This window comes from Caretta caretta, chromosome 3, assembly GCF_965140235.1.
Source record: "Caretta caretta isolate rCarCar2 chromosome 3, rCarCar1.hap1, whole genome shotgun sequence".
In the NCBI taxonomy this organism is placed as follows: Eukaryota; Metazoa; Chordata; order Testudines; family Cheloniidae; genus Caretta; species Caretta caretta.
Window position 1 is genome coordinate 119,306,344 of NC_134208.1, and position 17,379 is coordinate 119,323,722.

Here is a 17,379-nt window from a genome sequence, read left to right on the forward strand (position 1 = left end):
CTCATCTCAAAGCCTGAAATTCCACTTCATGGCAACTAGGTGGATTAAAAGTTCTCAGTCAACTGCAGATGTAGGAACAGATGCCCAATAATGTATATATTTTTAAGTTAATGAAGATTTCCAGTGATAAATAACAGGTTTCTCTATTTATAGCAAACTGGTGCTCAAGAATATCAGATTGTGCTATTACACTCCCACATGCATACCAATTTTCTATATGGAAATTTGATAATCACTTGGAATTGTTACTTGTAGAAATTTGGAAACAAAAAGGAATGCACTTTGTTGTTAAAAAGATAAAATCTACATATCTATTTGTTATTTCTTTGATGAATCTGGAACAGTTTATTGTACTGGGAATGTTGTTTTAATACCAACCAGAAATTATAGTCTGTAGAGAAACCACGCAAAAACTGCACTAAGTTGTATTTCTTCATTTTTATGCTTTGTTGATTTTCCAATAGTTTTGAGTGTTTGTGAGAGTTTACAAAAGTAAAAGAAGACAAATGAAATATTCATGTAATTCTCAAATTTTAAGGTTTTAGAGCCTCTCACACATTTCACAAAATGTGTTATGATGTTTACCACTATGATTAAAAAATAGCCTAAAAACTGACATCTCACGGTATTAGGAAAACTGCCCAAAAGAGCTAGCATTGAAATATCATGTAAAATTCATGGGCTAAACAGAATTCCATTCAGACTGAGTCACAGAGCCTCATGCTGTATTTGTAAAATTCACAAACATGGTACGAGAGCATTACTACCTCCAGGCTTGTTATTTCATCCTCTGGACACACACAAGCATATCATCCTTTCATAGGATTGATCAGCAAATATCCTCCGGAGTAGTTAGATAAGAAGGCATTCCCTTCTGCTAGCTATGGGTTTTTGCTGTGTTGCATTTATTACTGTGGTATGAAAATCCCCTACTGTGTGCAAAACCTTTAGACACTTCTTTGGGGTTTTGTCATTAGGCACTTTGCCAAGTAGAGTACAGGGCTATTTACCTTGATAAAGAATTGTTGTAGCATAATTTACTTTGGTCTGGGCAGAAATTAGCTGTGGAAGAAGATCTGAGACCTGGTGTCTCATTACCAGCAGGTTCTCCATCTGCTTAATTACAAGAGCAAATATTCGAAAATCTGAAATCCTGCAGCAATGTCTTAAATAGGATTTCCTTGTTGAAAGATCTCAAAAGTGATCACTATAATTGTTGATTGTGTTCTGTGTGACTGTAATTACATGCCATTTATCTGATGTTCAGACACCACAGTGATGTGCTCAGTGTACGAACATGAATAGAATAGAGACAATTAGACCAATAATCACTGAGGAGAAGAGCTGGTCAAAGAATGAAAAAAATTATGCAATGATTAAAAGAAGAAAAACTGCTGAATGAGTTATTTTCTTAATACTATTCAACTACCGATACTACTGGTTCAATAATGAACACAAGTCTATTAATTTATTAAAATATTATGTAAAAGGAATAATTTGATTGGCTTCTCACCCCAACTCCTTGCTTCTCTGCAAAAATAAAATGATCTCAGCAAAGTTGTTCTGAAATAACCAGCTGGAGCACAGCATCTTTAGCAGAGAAGGGCAACAATCCATGTACCTAAGGTGTTGCCCTTAATATCAGGGTCATAATTTGATCAGCTGGATAGGGATGTGGAAAAACATGAGACAAGTGCAAAGGGATAGAATTAATTTCCACAAAAATGTCTGCCTGGTGCTGGATGAAGAATTTTCACATTAGCATTTAGCACAACAGGTATAGCACACAGCTATACAAGAGGCGGGAAACAGAAACCGGAGAAGCAGATGAGATAAAAGGAGAATATTGCTTCTTAAGTGGGCTGTGAACTTTCTCACTCTAATTGATCTCTTACCAACCTACGCTAAGTAAAGCAACTAGCATGTTCTGCAGACAGATCATCGGTAACACGTGTACAGCCAAACCTCCAGCATATACTGCAGTTGTCTGAGTTCACATTTGCCATCAAGCCAGCCAAAACACAATTGTTTTTGTTTGAGGGGCTGGAAGAAACCCCCAATACTTGTGACAGAGTATCCAGTTGGCACCCAGAGAAGCAAAATCCCCAGTCCCTCAGCCCCTGAATCCCTATCAGATCTTCCTCCCTACTCCAGCATTAAGGAAAAGATTGGTTTGGCTGACTGGATATGTAAACTAAACTACCTTCCCAAACTCATTCTCCTGGGCTGTCAAGCCTGCACTTTTAATAAACATTAAATTAAATTAAAACCAGCAGCTTACTTCTAAGGTTCTCTAAACTCTTCACAATCTGTTGTCTCTTTTAGCACAATTATTTACTCTAGTTAATAAGTAGTTAACAGGTTGAATAGTGCACTATTTCCATGAACACTGTTTTTAACTGTGAAACAAAATTATTTCAACAGGGTTTGCCCAACTTTTGTTTTTATTTTCTGTACCTGTTCTAGCCAAGAAGTTTACTGACAGAGATGTTCAACAAAACAGTGAATCTGAAGTGACTTTTTCCAAATATTAATAGAATAATGAATTTGCACCATGAATCCTGATCCTAGAAGCTGCTCCACACAGGTAGATCCCTGTACCTGTAGCAGTGAAGTCAGGATTGGATCTTAAAGTGTTATACTCATCAGTGAACAGAAAAATAACATGTGGTCTGTCTGTTAAAACAAAACATTTCAACTTTCTAACATTTAATATTAACAATTACAAGAATTATTCAGTAAATAATTTTAATAAGTGAATTTGGGACTATAGTGATCTGTTTTAGAGTAATTTGTGAGAAGATAATGAGGCAAAATTTGTTGAAGAAATTATTTGTTATGAATTATTCACCAAACTATTTCAGTCATCCAACTTCATCTCTACTGTTCCTCTCTCAGTCCCTAAGTGCAAGGAATATGCAACTTTCATATGTTCAAAAGTTGGTAAAATACAAAACAGAATAAATAATACTAATTCAGCTTGCCTTTTCTTCTGCGCTCAGTGATTTTTTTAAATTTTGTTTTCTAACATTTTTTCTACCCTTTTATTGTTGTTTGTCCAGGGTGAAATTCTACATGGGCCCTACATGAGTAAATTTGCTTTTTATTCAAGCAGAATACAAGGACATGGGGAATGGAATAATAATAGACAACATATAAACCTTACCTATATAGTACTTTTCATGTATAGATCTCAAAGTGCTTTAGCATTGTGGGCAAGTATCATTATGCTCAATTTACAGATGGGGAAAATAAGGTAAATAAGCAAAACTCCCACTGAAGTCAAAGGGGCCAGGGTTTCACACAGTTTTCAATTGACTTGCCCAAGATCATAAAGCAGGTCACTGGCAGAGTCAAGAATGTCTATTGTTCTACTCATTGGACTATGCCTCCACCCCTTGGCCTTGAGTGCTGGGGGGAGTGGCAAGACTTCTATGCATGTGCTACACAAGGGGTTGTGGTTAGTGGAGCCATATAAATATGGACCCACCAGTTACACCTCTGCCCCTCCCTCACTCCATCCCCAAATGTCCCCATTTCATCTACGCAGAACTGGCATGGAGGCATCTCTGCTATACGTAGAAAATGTATAGCCTCTTTGTGAGCCCGCTGGCTAGGAAAACCACAGCAGTCCTGCTACATGGGTTGGTCTGCAGAAAAGATTCTGCGAAATTCACCCAAGCTGAGTAATATTGGTTTGTTCATTTTTAAGAGAACTTTAATTATTATACTTTAATTTTGTAATGGGCCAAATGCTGAGTAATCTCAAGGGGTGGTATTGCCTGAATATGTACTAAATAGGAGCTCAGGATTTGGTTCAGTGTGTTTTCCTGTCTTTGTGTCTTGCTCTCTGTATAACATTACTGTGAACAATGCCCTTTGGAATCATGTTTGCCCCAGTCTTTGAAACTATATTGGCTGTAGCTGCTCTTAACATCCCTCCCTTACTAACAATAAATTATCTGACTTGTATATTAACAGCTTGATACCTATCCTTGCACTTCCAACTCCTACATTCATGTGTTTCCTGCAATGTAAGGAGATCATCTTAGCCCCAGACCAAAGGAGAGAGTGCTGATTTAGGCCCCAGTCTTGCAAACACTTATGCATGCTTAACTTTGCACACTTGGGTTGTCCCACTCACACCAATGGCATTAATCTTGGGGTGTAAAGTTAAGCAGACGTGTTTTACAGAATCAGGCTCCGCAGTGGCTGTGATATATCAGCTGTTTCAAAGCGAGCATGGAATTTTAAACTCAGTTCTTGGCAGGGAAGTGAAGGTGAAACAAATATTCAAACAATTGGGTTTAAAAACACACTTCTCAATCATTTTCATGATAAAAATTACCAATAAATGAACACAGTCATTTTTTGTTGCTGATTTGGCATCTTAACTTGTGTGTTTGCTATTTATAAAAGCCTTTTCATTCACCTTTTAGAAATCTTCTCTCAATTACATTTCCTTTTCAAATTACAATCCAATTTCCTTAGAAATTCCTTGAAAAAGCATCCCTCATATCTGTTAGCATCTCTCCAGTTATAATCTTCACAATTGTTTCCCATTCACTTTTCAGTTTCACACAGCCCAAAGATGGATCTCCATGTGCTTAATAACCTTTTATTTTCTGCCAGTCGGGGCTCTTTTTACTTGTATTTTTGGATTTTAGTGCTGTATAGATGCTACTTACTACATCCTTCTTGAGCACATTTTTGATATTTCAGGTACTTGCTGATTTTAAATTTATTCTTGACTGCACAATAATCCAGTTATGGGATCCTAGAAAGCCACACTTTCTCATTTCCTTTATTTTTCATAAAAATGGGATCTAAATCCCATTGAAGTCAATGAAAAACCTCCCAGAGCTAGATCCTCAGCTGGCACAAATCAACACAGCAACACTGAAGTTAACAGAGCTACACCAATTTACACCATCTGAGGTTCTGGCCTCTGTTAACGTCAATAGCCTTGGTTCAGGCCATTCATTGCTTAGAGAAATGCTGTTGAGTACTCTAGACACAAAATTTGTTTAGTAATGACAGGGTTCAGTTAAAAATTGAAGTGAACAGATATTTTTAGGATTTCTTTCTTCAAATTGAAATTAAAATGTTTGTTCCTTTTTGTTTGGATAGTTGTTTTTTTAATTGTTGGCCCCTGAAACTCAGAAACATCAGTTCACGAGAAACAAGAAATGAAATTATGAATAGAAAATGAATGAAACTGACCAGTCTACACTGGCCAAGCTGAATGAAATGCAAAGATGAGTCTATTATCATTTAATATTTGTGTTAAGGTAGCCCCCTACCTCCCTAGTCAGGACCAGTGCTCCATTTTGGATAAGTAATGTACAGACACAAATGATCCCTCTCCAATACTCAAGGGCAAGGCAGATATCACATATTTGCCATTTTCAGATATGCTTTGTAGTGCGTTTGACTGCTTCAGAATTGTGTGAACAAGTGTTTGCAGGAGAGGGCAGTAGCCTTATGGGTTGGTTCAGGGAGGGAAAGTTGCACTTATAGAATGCCATGGAAGAAAGCACAAAGCCCTGTGAGGGAGAAGCAGGTCAGTGCAGGCTGGCATTATAGCAGGGAGGAGGAGGTGACAACATAATAAGAGGTGCGAGTGGACAAATAGGGAGCATGAGAGTCATGCAAGGCCTAGGTTAGGACAAAAAGTTTGAACCTGATACAGTGGAAGAGGAGGAAATCAAAGGGACGGAGTCTAAACAGAGAGGACTTGCCAATACAATGGCCAGCACATACGGGAGGTCGACTACCTCTCCTGCACAATTTCCACAACCCACCCCATCCCCGGATCCAGATCTGTGCAAGGGTCAGACGCTGTGGTGGGGGAGGGGGAGGGACACATTATCCACCTTCTGTCTTCAATGATTATGAATGCAGAAGCAGCCAGGGGGTTCCCTGGTGACGCAGCTCCAACACAGCCATACTGCTAGAGAACTGGATCAAGTCACCAGGGGCCAAAGGTAGCGTTCAATTGGTCCTGACTTCCCATAGATCCATGCGGATATCTGGGGGATCCATTCGTTTTGGACACAGGTCTAGAGGGTTATTCCATGTTTGGAATCAACTCCTCCTTCCCCACCCCCCCACTCCGCAAATGGGGATTCTTGCAGAAGGATTCTCAGGGATTTTCTCTCCTTTTGTCCCTTCCGTGGGAGGGCACAATTTGAGCCTCAGTGCTGATTTTGCTACAAATAGCCAGGATAAGGAAACAACAATATTTTACACACCTGTAAAAAAACTAAACTTCCTTGAGTTTGGCTGGTTGGAGTGGAGAATTTTACAATGCTGCTCATATTCCACAATTGTTCTATTGTTCCACAACTCCCATTAAGTGTCAATTGTAGCTGCATGAGTAAGACAAGTAAGTGTACAGAATATGAAACAGAAAGCACCGTGGATAAGAGAGAGATGCACACAGAGAGGATCACAGAAAAGAGTTTTGCCCTTTGCGCTTTGAAGTTAAAGTTTATGTAGAACATATCACAATAGGCAGGAAGATGCTAAATACATAATTTTCATACATTTTTCAACAGCATGGATGTGAGTGCATATCTAATCCCTTTTTTCTTTGGGTTATACTGAATTATTTTCTTAGGCTGAAATATCTTGGAGTTCTTCTTGAATTGTTTATCATTGTAATATTTGTGTGTCAAGTTTGAAGGGAAAGGAAGATTAGTATATGAAATGGAGCTATATGGTACATATTCTCTGTTTTGGGACCACTCTGTGGTATTTTTATAGCTCATTCTGGGCAGAAGGGCTATGAAATAATGGTCCCTATTATTATTATTACAGATTTTATTTAGATCTGCTTGTAGATGATCCCAGGAGCAGGAGTGAGAATTGAAAGAATTTCAGGATCTGTGAGGAATAGGTGAGTGTCCACCCTTCTGCACTAAGGCTTGATCCAGTAAACAGGTACATACACAACTTCAGTCATATAAGCAGTTCCATTGAATTCAATGGGACTACTATGCATGTCAAAAGTTACTCACACATAAGTATTGGCAGGATCAGGGCTAAATGTGGCAGCCAGTCCCCAAAATGTTATGTCAGTCACAAAATGTCATGTCAGTCAAAAACATCTTTTTTTGAATGTTATTATAGCACATTATAGCACAATGTTATTATAGCACATTAAGAGACTGAAAATGATGGCAGACAAAAAGATTTCAGCGTACCCACTCTTCTGCAGCACATTCTCCCTGAAACTTGTCCTTAAACCCCATTTTACTTCTGCCCATGCATGTCTACAGAGACAATCAGTAAGATATATTGTAATTAACATGTTTCAGAGTAGCAGCCGTGTTAGTCTGTATTTGCAAAAAGAAAAGAAGTACTTGCGGCTCATGAAAGCTTATGCCCAAATAAATTGGTTAGTCTCTAAGGTGCCACTAGTACTCCTTTTCTTTTTGTAATTAGCATGTATTACTTGAATTTACTTACACAAAATATAATTGGTTATCAGGCATGGTATTTTTATACCCAAGGCTCTAGACACAAAAACATTGTATTTATTGTTTAGGTTTTCTGTGAGATAACTGGGTGTTTCCTAACACCTATACTTCATCTCTGCATGGAAACAAAAGCTTTTAAAACATGGTAACATGCCCACATATTTTTCAAGGTCTCCAATTAGGTATGTAAAACCTGTATTTTACCCATGGCACAAAATATGTGCTGTGAAAATCATATAACATCTGCATAAGAAGTTGTGGGCTCCTTTACTTACTGTATCTTAGGGGGGAAAGCATAAAGACTTGAGGCAAAGAGAGGCATTGGCTAAATTATTTAAAATTCCTTTTTATATTTTGCTACTAAATAGGTTGGGGTGATTCATAGCCTGAGTCTCCTTTCCATTTTACAGCTGTGTAAATCAAAAGCAATGCCACTGAAGTTGACGGAGCTCCACTAATAAAAAACCTGCATGACAGAAGAGTAAAACCCACAGAATTAAAAACAAAATATTGGTGATTGCACATATTTCACATGTAGAAAAGACACTCGTAGTAGTTGTGATCATTCTCATCTTACCTCCTCTCTTTCTCAATGCACAAAATGTAGACAAGTCCCTTTCTGGGGTATTTTTTTCTCTACTGTTTTACCTGAACTGTCACTTCTGTTAAACTGTTCATTGTGAAAGTTAAGCTGTCTCTAGAGATCCCTCCAGACTGCTGTCTTCTACAAGTTTCCCAAAGATAAAAAGAAAGATAGAGGTACAGATTACTAATATCTTCCTTTCTCACAACACTTGTTCCAAACCACAAAAGACCACCTGGGTTGCTTTTAGTTATGTCCTTGCCATTTCTCAAGGTCTGGGAGCTTTACCTCTCTGGATTTCAGTTCAGCATATTGCTGTCTCCCAAAGTTCAATATTGTTCTCAAAACTTAGTGTTCCTCTTAGGGTTTTTTAACCCCTTTCTTCAAGTCCCTGACTTGTTTCATAGACTCATGCCCCTTTCTCCAAATCCGCTTCCCCCAAACTTTCTGATCACTACTCCTCTCTAAGGGCTTGATCATGCTCCCACTGAAGGGAGAGAGATTTACCATTGACAGTAAGAAGAGCTCAATGGGATCAGAAGCTCTGATAAAACATGAGGACCTGATTCTTCAAACATTACCAAGATTAGTTCTTATTTCCATGAGTAGTTCCACTGAACATCGGTGGGCACACTCACAGTAGTAAGTCCACTATCCAGATCCTGTGGTTGTTATTTCAATTAAATTGTTACTTGGAGATACTCTTGGAACTACTCTGAATTCCTGGGAAGCATCAGGTAGCTGGAGAATCTTTATTCTCTGCTTCTGAGTTCGCATTTTTTGTGGGTTGTATTTTCAGTCTTGGTGGAAAGGAGAGAGCTATGTTTTGGAGGAGTAGATAACAGGAACCCTTCTGTCTTGTTCCAACCAAAGCAATCCCTGCACAGGAATAACAAAAAATCCCAAATGGAAAACCAAAAATATATAAATACACTTGTGTGCAAAGATCTAATGAAACTGGAGCTAATGAAAATTCATTTTAAAAAAATGAAAACATAATTTTAAAAATTTGCAGTGAAACACCAGAAGATTTAAAGCTTCATGTATGAACAAGCAAAGCAAAGCTAAGCAGATTCTGAAAGGAATATATGATCATCTTTTTTAGGATTTTCCCTCTATTTTTTAAATATCTTTCATCTACTGAACCACAAACCAGAGGCAAACCAGTAAGGTAAGGTAAGGTTGTGGAGCAGTCCTGCCATCCTATGATGACTCCTGTTGGATCATGAGACCAGTCTGTGACCTTCAGTGTAGCTCAGATGTGTCAAAGTAACAATAATTTCCAGCAGCTCATACTTCAAAATAAATAAAACAATAGTTTTAGAGCACTGAACATCTGCAAAATTGGGATGTTTTTAGAGATTTAAATGGACATTGTGGCATAGTTAGCAATTATCAGTAACCACTGTATGTTGTGAATTATCACTTTCAAAATTAGAAGAGTGACCAGCATCCGGTATTCTGAATGAAAGCTCCAGATAAGGGTAGAGAGTCCAAAGACTTCTGATCCTGTTGAGCGGTTGGCCAACCTCTCTTAATGAAGAGTTATTGTTTAACCTATTCACCTCTGTTACTGTGAATTCTTTTCAGACACTGCAGCATTTTGTAAGGAGTCACCTGAAGGATAAATGCTATTACCCCACTTTGCTTTTTCTTTCAAAAGTAGAGCTGGTCCAACAATTTTGAATGAAAAAACATTTCCATCTGAAAAAATGGAGTTTGGTTGAACGTTTCCCTCTCGGAAAATGTCATTTTTAATTACTTTTTTGTATTATTTTTGAATGGGAAACTTCTAAATGAAAAAATTATTTTGTTTCAACATTGTGGTTTTTAACATTTCATTGCACTTTTTCATTCAAACTCAACAGAAAATTTGTTTCATTTTGAAAATGCACAACCAAAATAATATTGCACATAAAATGCTTTCATGCAAAACTTCCCGTTCCAAACTGTTCCCAAAGGGATTTTTTACCACCTTTTTAAAACCTGATTTACAATAGGCTTGAAGCCACAACCCACAAGCTGGGTAAATGTGAGGTACACCACTATAGCGGGAGCTCCCCAAGGCAGTGGGCCTCATGCACTCTCCTACATCACTCAGCCAGCTCCAATGGCTGATGCAGAAGGGACACTCTCTACCTCCAGTGCTAGCCTATTCAGGGGAACTCAAGCAGTGCCATTGTTCATAACACATGGGCAGGTGGGAAGGCTCTCCCTATTTTCTTCCCCACCCCATCTGCACACACGTACAATGGCAACCACAACCAAGCCAATGGTACTTTACTTTCACCAGCCCCTTAAAAGTAATGAGATGATTAATTTAGTATAGTTGCATATTTATAATACCCATTCGGTGGCTATATGTTCCTCCCAAATAACATACACAGCTCCCTTTAGTGTTAATGGGAACTACAGCATATGTGCTGAATGCGGTCAGCAGATCAACCCCATTCCCCTGTGCCTACGTTGTGACATTGCTAACCATGCGAATATCAGTGTATTGGAATGGATTCATGGATTCTCTCTTCTGTGCATCTGCTATTTCTTTTAAGTCAAAATGAGGCTCTTTTTCACTTACAGCCTCTGTATAGCACACTCTAGAAACTACACTGCATCATAATCAACCCACAGCCTACTTTGATTCCTAGGTGCTAGTTCTTAAGCTTTTTTATGTGGTAGTTTGGCACAGACTGCCATTGGTTGGTAGAAATGTTGGGCCAGAGTCTGCCTTCAATTGAACCCTTACAATCCCAATGACTGGGGAGAGAATGTGGCTCAGCGTGAGAAAATAAGTCAGTTTAAGCCTATTCGTTGTTTTGATTTTTAAACTGTCAATAAGTGAGCTCTGGGATGGGAAGGCCCTGATCCTCAAGTCTAGCCAACTTGTGCAGGAGAGCAAGCAAGCAAGCAAGAAAATCAAAATCTTCTGACAGCCAGAACTGGACGGCTTGGATTCCTAATGCACTGATGGACACACAAGCAACATCAAACACCAGTGAAAAGAGAATTGGAGTTCCTTAAGGTAAGAGTGCCCAAAAGGCTGACATACCAGTACACCAGAATGATGGAGGTGGCACTGAATGATCACAGAGTCTGTTCTGTTCTCAGTTTTTTTTTTAATTTGATGAGAAATTGAGGTGAGACAGGTAGCTATGAGCTCTGCTGCAGTGACTCAGGAGAGCTCCTTTACCAAACAAAGTCAGAAAAAAAATGGCAATTTTAGAAGCACTAAGGGTATGTCTACACAGCAATTAAAAACCCGTGGCTGGCCTGTGCCAGCTGACTCGGGCTCACAGAGCTCAGGCTAAGGCCCTGTTTAATTGCAGTGTAGACATTTGGGCTCAGGCTGGAGCCCCGGCTCTAGGACCCTGCAAGATCAGAGGGTCCCAGAGCTAGGGCTGCAGCCCTAGCCTGAAAGTCTACATCAGAGGTGGGCAAACTACAGCCCACGGGCCACATCCGGCCCATGAGAGCATCCTGCCCGCCCCTGAGCTCCAGGTTGGGGAGGCTAGTTCCAGACTCCTCCCCTGCTGTCCCTCCTCCCCCGCAGCCTCAGCTCACTGCGCCACCAGAGCTCTGGCCCGCCGCTCCCACCGGGCAGGGTGGTGGCATGGCTGCGAGCTCCAGCCACTCTGAGTGGCATGGTAAGGGGGCGGGGAGGGGTTGGATAAGGGGCAGAGGGTCCTGGGGGGCAGTCAGGGGACAGGGAGCAGGGGGCAGTTGGATGGGGTGGAGGTTTGGGGGGGCAGTCAGGGGACGGGGAGCAGGGGGGTTGGATGGGGGTGGGGTCCTAGGGAGCAGTTAGGGGCAGGGGTGTGGATGGGGTCGGGGCAATCAGGGGACAGGGAACGGGGAGGGCTCGATAGGGGGTGGGGTCCCTGGGGGCAGTCAGGGAGTGGGAGGGGCAGATAGGGGATGGGGTCCAGGCTGTTTGGGGAGGCACAGCCTTCCCTACCCGGCCCTCCATAAAGTTTTGCAACCCCAATGTGGCCCTCGGGCCAAAAAGTTTGCCCACCTCTGATCTACATCATAAACACCTCTGCAAGCCCAAGTCCCACAAGCCCAGTGTAGGCATACCCTAAGGAGGTCTTGGATTCCATTACAGGGACAGGCACAAGTTGCCCCTTACTGGAACAAACAGCTTAGAGCTTTAAGAGTTCATACTCTGACTGCATATAAAAGAGAACAAATCCAAGAGTGGGGATCTGTAATGAGGGGGATCTAGACAGAGATCACAAATCACCAACCCAGAAGTTGACTCTTATAGTGCTGAATGCAGCTGGAATGTGAATCCAAAAAAGCCATGAGCACCACCTATTCTCAAACCTACATCATGCCAATTGTTTCAGAACTAGGCAAAATATATTTTTCATACTTAGTACAATCTTAGCAAGGTATTAGCACCCAACTTTCAAAAATCTATACCCAGGAGGCATCCTCTTTTCTCTAAAGACCCAGAACATGGATTACCTCAAGGTTCTCTCAATTCCCAGGCTAGAACTCAGAGGTACAGTATAACACATGTGAACAGACTGTGTCAACGGCATCCTGGAGTAAGCAGATGTAAATGGTGGTGTAAGTTGGTCAGAAGGCAGGTGTGTATGGGAAAAGTAGTGTAACTTGCACCAGTTTGGCACTCAGTGGTTGTGCAAAATGAATGTAATTTACACTAACATGATGTCCTATGGGCACCAAATTCAGCTCTGCCATAAAATAAGGAGGAGTTACATCAGCACTGAATTTAGGCTGTTGGGTAGAAATATAAATCTCCATTAAAACTGAGTTGGTGTAACATTACATTTTAGTTGGTTTGTAAAATAGGGACAAAAGTAGTGGTACTCCGCCCACCAGGGTAAAGAGTAAAGGGGCAGGTAAACTTCATCTAAATGATTGTAATATTCTGTCAATTTATACATAAAGAAAACCTTAAGGCAGTGGGCTGCTTAAAGACTCAATCTTGATGTTTCCTGCCACCTTGACTCGTCAGCTGACTCATTCCACATGCTCCTTTTTGTTTATTATTAATTTAGCTAACAATGGAAAAAACTATTTACCATAAGATACTGTGACAACAAATTAACTAGGCCAATATGTACAATATTTTTATAAAGCTCTCTCTTGAAACTTTAATTAGTTTAACAATTGTGTGCCTGTTGCCTGTATTTGCCTTGCAAGAAAATATACAGTAGCTCAGTAGCACGATACTGTTCATCTAACACAGAAATCACTGCTCGGTCCAACATAATTTATGAAGCAGCATGGAAATAATGGGCCAGATTCAGTGGAGTTGCACCCGGGATGAAGTTACCTCAGTCAGATGCATGGCAATGCACAAAAGTTTAAGAAGGGAGTGAGGAGGAGAGAGAGGTGAATCATGGGTTAACCTACAGGAGACCTGTTCCACTGTCTGGGAAGGCAGGGAAATAAAACTATCCTATTCTGACTAGTCTAGACACATCATGAGACACTGCACTCTGGAGTGTGCACAGCTATTTTATAGACCTACCAACACACAATCTTCTTCATCACCTGACCCCTACAGGGAACACAACACCCAGAATCTGCACTTTAAGGGCCAGAACTAGAGGTGGGATGGACCTAGCTCTGCCCTTAACAGAACTGCTCATCCTGTCATATTCTGAGGGATGGGGGGCAGGTGCAGATGCAGGCCCAGGAATGTTAGGAAAGAGTACAAAGAATCAAAGGCCCCACAACTCCTGAGCTATTCATGTTGCCCATGATAGGAGGAGCCTAGGCAAAAATGCAGAGGGGCAGGGTCCATGTGCTATACACCCCAGGTGCAGGGAGTTACAGTCAGATTTCCCTACAGAGATTTAGGACTCCAGGATTCCCATCAAGTAGAAAGAAATTTTAATTCTCTTCTGTGGTGTATGAGGGGGGGAACTGCATAAGATGAGCCTCGAAGACGTTCCGGCAGCTCAGGTTTAACATTGGGATGGGACAAGCAGGGCCTAAGGTTTCCCTGGCAAATACAATCAGGCCCTTCCATATCTGAAGGGATTTAGAACCCATGCAATGTTAAAGGAAATCTCCAGTGTTATATAAAAATATTCTAATGCCTCAAAAAGAGCACGATATGTGAAAGTGCCTGAAATATAACAAAGGAGACAAATGAGCTATCAGACAGAAGGCCTCCATTCTAAATGCAGATGGAGGTCAAGATACAAGGGAATGCAGCAAAAACAAAGAACAGGAAACTTTCTTGGTTGCTGCAAGGTAAATTCTCATGTTTTCTTAAACACTTGTTGTTGCTGAGCTGAAACTCTTTAATTATAGCCAGATATTTCAGAATCATTCATGCTGCTTTTTAGTAGCCTTCCAAAACTGCTAGATATACTAGGCTACTGTTTAATTAACCACACACAAAAATACTATTTGCCTTAGCCAGCTTTGAAAATCTCCCACCCTTTTTGGGTTTTCCAATGACGAGATGCATTTCCTGTGTCTTAGGCCTTGCCTACACAAAAGTGAACCATTTTTTAAAACAAATTTAGTTAAGCTGGTGCAACACTCTGTGTGGACACACTTAATTTGGTTTAAAAGTGGTTTATTTTGATTAAGGGCATGTCTTCACTAGCAACATTAAAGCGCTGCCGCGGCAACGCTTTAACATGGCTGTGTAGTCATGGCACCAGCGCTGGGACAGAGCTCTCCCAGCGCTGTAAAAAACTCACCTCCACAAGGGGAACAGCTACCAGTGTTGGGAGTGCAGTTCCCAGCGCTGGTGCACTGTCTACACTGGCACTTTACAGCACTGAAACTTGTAATGCTCGGGGGGTGTTTTTTCACACCCCTGAGCGAGAAAGTTGCAGTGCTGTAAGGTGGCAGTGTAGAGAAGGCCTTACTTTAAGTGATTTAAGATCAACAGAAATAAAACCAGTTTAAACCAAATTAAGAGGTTTGCCCTACTTTAATTAAATCAGTTTAAAATCACACTTTTAGTTAAACTGTTGCAACTTTCTTCTGCACACAAGGCCTTAATCCACAGGGTACCATCACATTAAATCTCCTAGTGGAAAGTGTCAGGGAAATAGCTGCTCCCATTGAGAAAGATGCCATTCACAGCCCCATTCACTGTTATTCAGATATTAAAGCTGTGACAGATATTTCTGAAGACTATTATGAAAAAATAAATATTTATTTAGCTAACTAAAGTAATTAATCCCTGCTGTTTGCCTTTCATGTAGGGAAATGGAAGGCAACACTGTCTTTGTGAGGCTCCTATGGCTTTCGAAGGCAATAAAGAGTCCATTGCTAATTTCCATCAAGAATTCCAACCACTGAATAATGAACAAACTTTCCAGATCTTTGATCTACAGTACTAGAAAGAGGAGATATGAAAGGAAAGGGCAGAGATAAGAAAGGTATAAGGAGATCTGAAACTGACATGGATTGTTGCAAGAAACTGAGGCCTTGTCTACACTGGCAAGTTTCTGCGCAGTAAAGCAGGTTTCTGCACGATAACTCTCGAGGTGTACACGCTGCCAAGCCTCTTAGTGCGCAGAAACTGCGCAGGTGCAGCACTGTAAAGAAACCACCCTGATGAGAGACATACAGCTTTCTGCGCCGGGGGGTACAGCACCAGTGTAGACACCCTGGTGGATTACAGCGCTGCAATTGGCCTCTGGGAGGTGTACCGCAATGCCCATTCTTGCGTCTCTGGTCATTGGTTTGAACTCTACTGCCCTGCCTTCAGGTGATCAACCGTCAGCCCCACCCCTTAAATTCCTTGGGAATTTTGAAAGTCCCCTTCCTGTTTGCTCGATGACGCATGCAGTGGTCTCAGTGCATCTTTCCAGGTGGCCATGCCTGCTCCATGCACCAAGCGATCCCCCGCTTGGAGCAATGCCGAGCTGCTGGACCTCATCAGCGTTTGGAGAGAGGAGGCTGTGCAGTCCGAGCTGCGCTCCAGCCGTAGGAATTATGATACCTACGGACAGATTTCATGATACATGACAGAAAGGGACCTTAACTGAGACACACTGCAGTGCAGGGTCAAAGAGAAAGAGCTGCAGAACACCTGCCACCAGGCGTGAAAGGCAAACCACCACTCCGGTGCTGTGGCCATGAGCTACGGGTTCTACAAAGAGCTGGATGCGATATTCAGTGGCGACCCCACCTCCACTGTGAAGGCTACTGTGGATACTTTGGTGGCTCGCGTGCCAGTCAAGAGTGGACCAAGCCAGGAGGAGGAAATCTTGAATGAAGATATGGAAGGGGAGGGTGACCCAGAGGCAGAGGACAACTCAGAGGTTAGAGATGCATGCAGCCAGGAGCTCTTCTCTACCCCAGATGCCAGTCACAGCTGTCAGAGCTTGGCAAAGTGCAAACAGGAGAGGATGCCCCTGGTAAGCGGCTTTGATTTTGGGAATCGCTGAAGTGAGTTGTTGGGGGCAGGAGGGTTGCAGAAAGCAGGCTTGTGTCTGTATGATGCATGTACCACCACTTGCCTCGTCTGAGCAGCTGAACAGGGTGTTGATTGATTGACTCCCTCACTTCACGGGAATCTGCCTCAGATCTCCACAAAACTCTCATGGAGTTACTGGGCAATCCGCTGCTGCAGGTTCTTTGACAGAGCTGCTTTGTTTCTTGCCCCATTAAGGGTAACTTTCCCGTGCCACTCTGCCGTCACAGGGGTGGGTGGGGGTGAGAACCATTACTGCACACAGGTGAGCCGCATAAGGGCCAGGACAGAAGCCACAGTGTTGGAGAAGACCCTCCCTTGGTTCCCTACTCACCCTCAGCAGCAAGATATCTTCCCTAATGAACACAGCCTATGGAAAATGTGGGGACAGTAATGATTATAAGACCCCCACTACAGTGCTAGCTCTCCCCAAGAGTCATGTGCCCAGTGTATAGTACAGTCCTGGAACACTGATTTCCCCTGCCCCTGTGGCTAGTCACCATTTTGGGGGTCTTGTGGCTCATGTGTGCTTGCCTGAGGTCAGACAGTTAGTGATCGGTATGTGAATAGTGGCTCTGTTTTAAATCACTGAATCAGTGGTCTGTGTGTTGCAAACAATACCGCTTCTGTAAAATGTTGCATTTTGGCTTCACAGATATGACCTTGGGAGCCCAGCCTCCCTCTTTGTTATTGCCAGCTGAATGGCTCCTCAGAATTAGAAAGCGGCCACGAAGAACTAAAGAGGACTTTCTGCGTGATGTCATGATGCACTCCGCGGCTGAAAAACAAGAATTGAAGGAGTGGTGGGACAGGAAGAAGAGGGACCAAAAGGAGAACATGGTGTGCCAGAACGAAGCCATGGAGCATCTCTTAAAAGTTATGGAGCT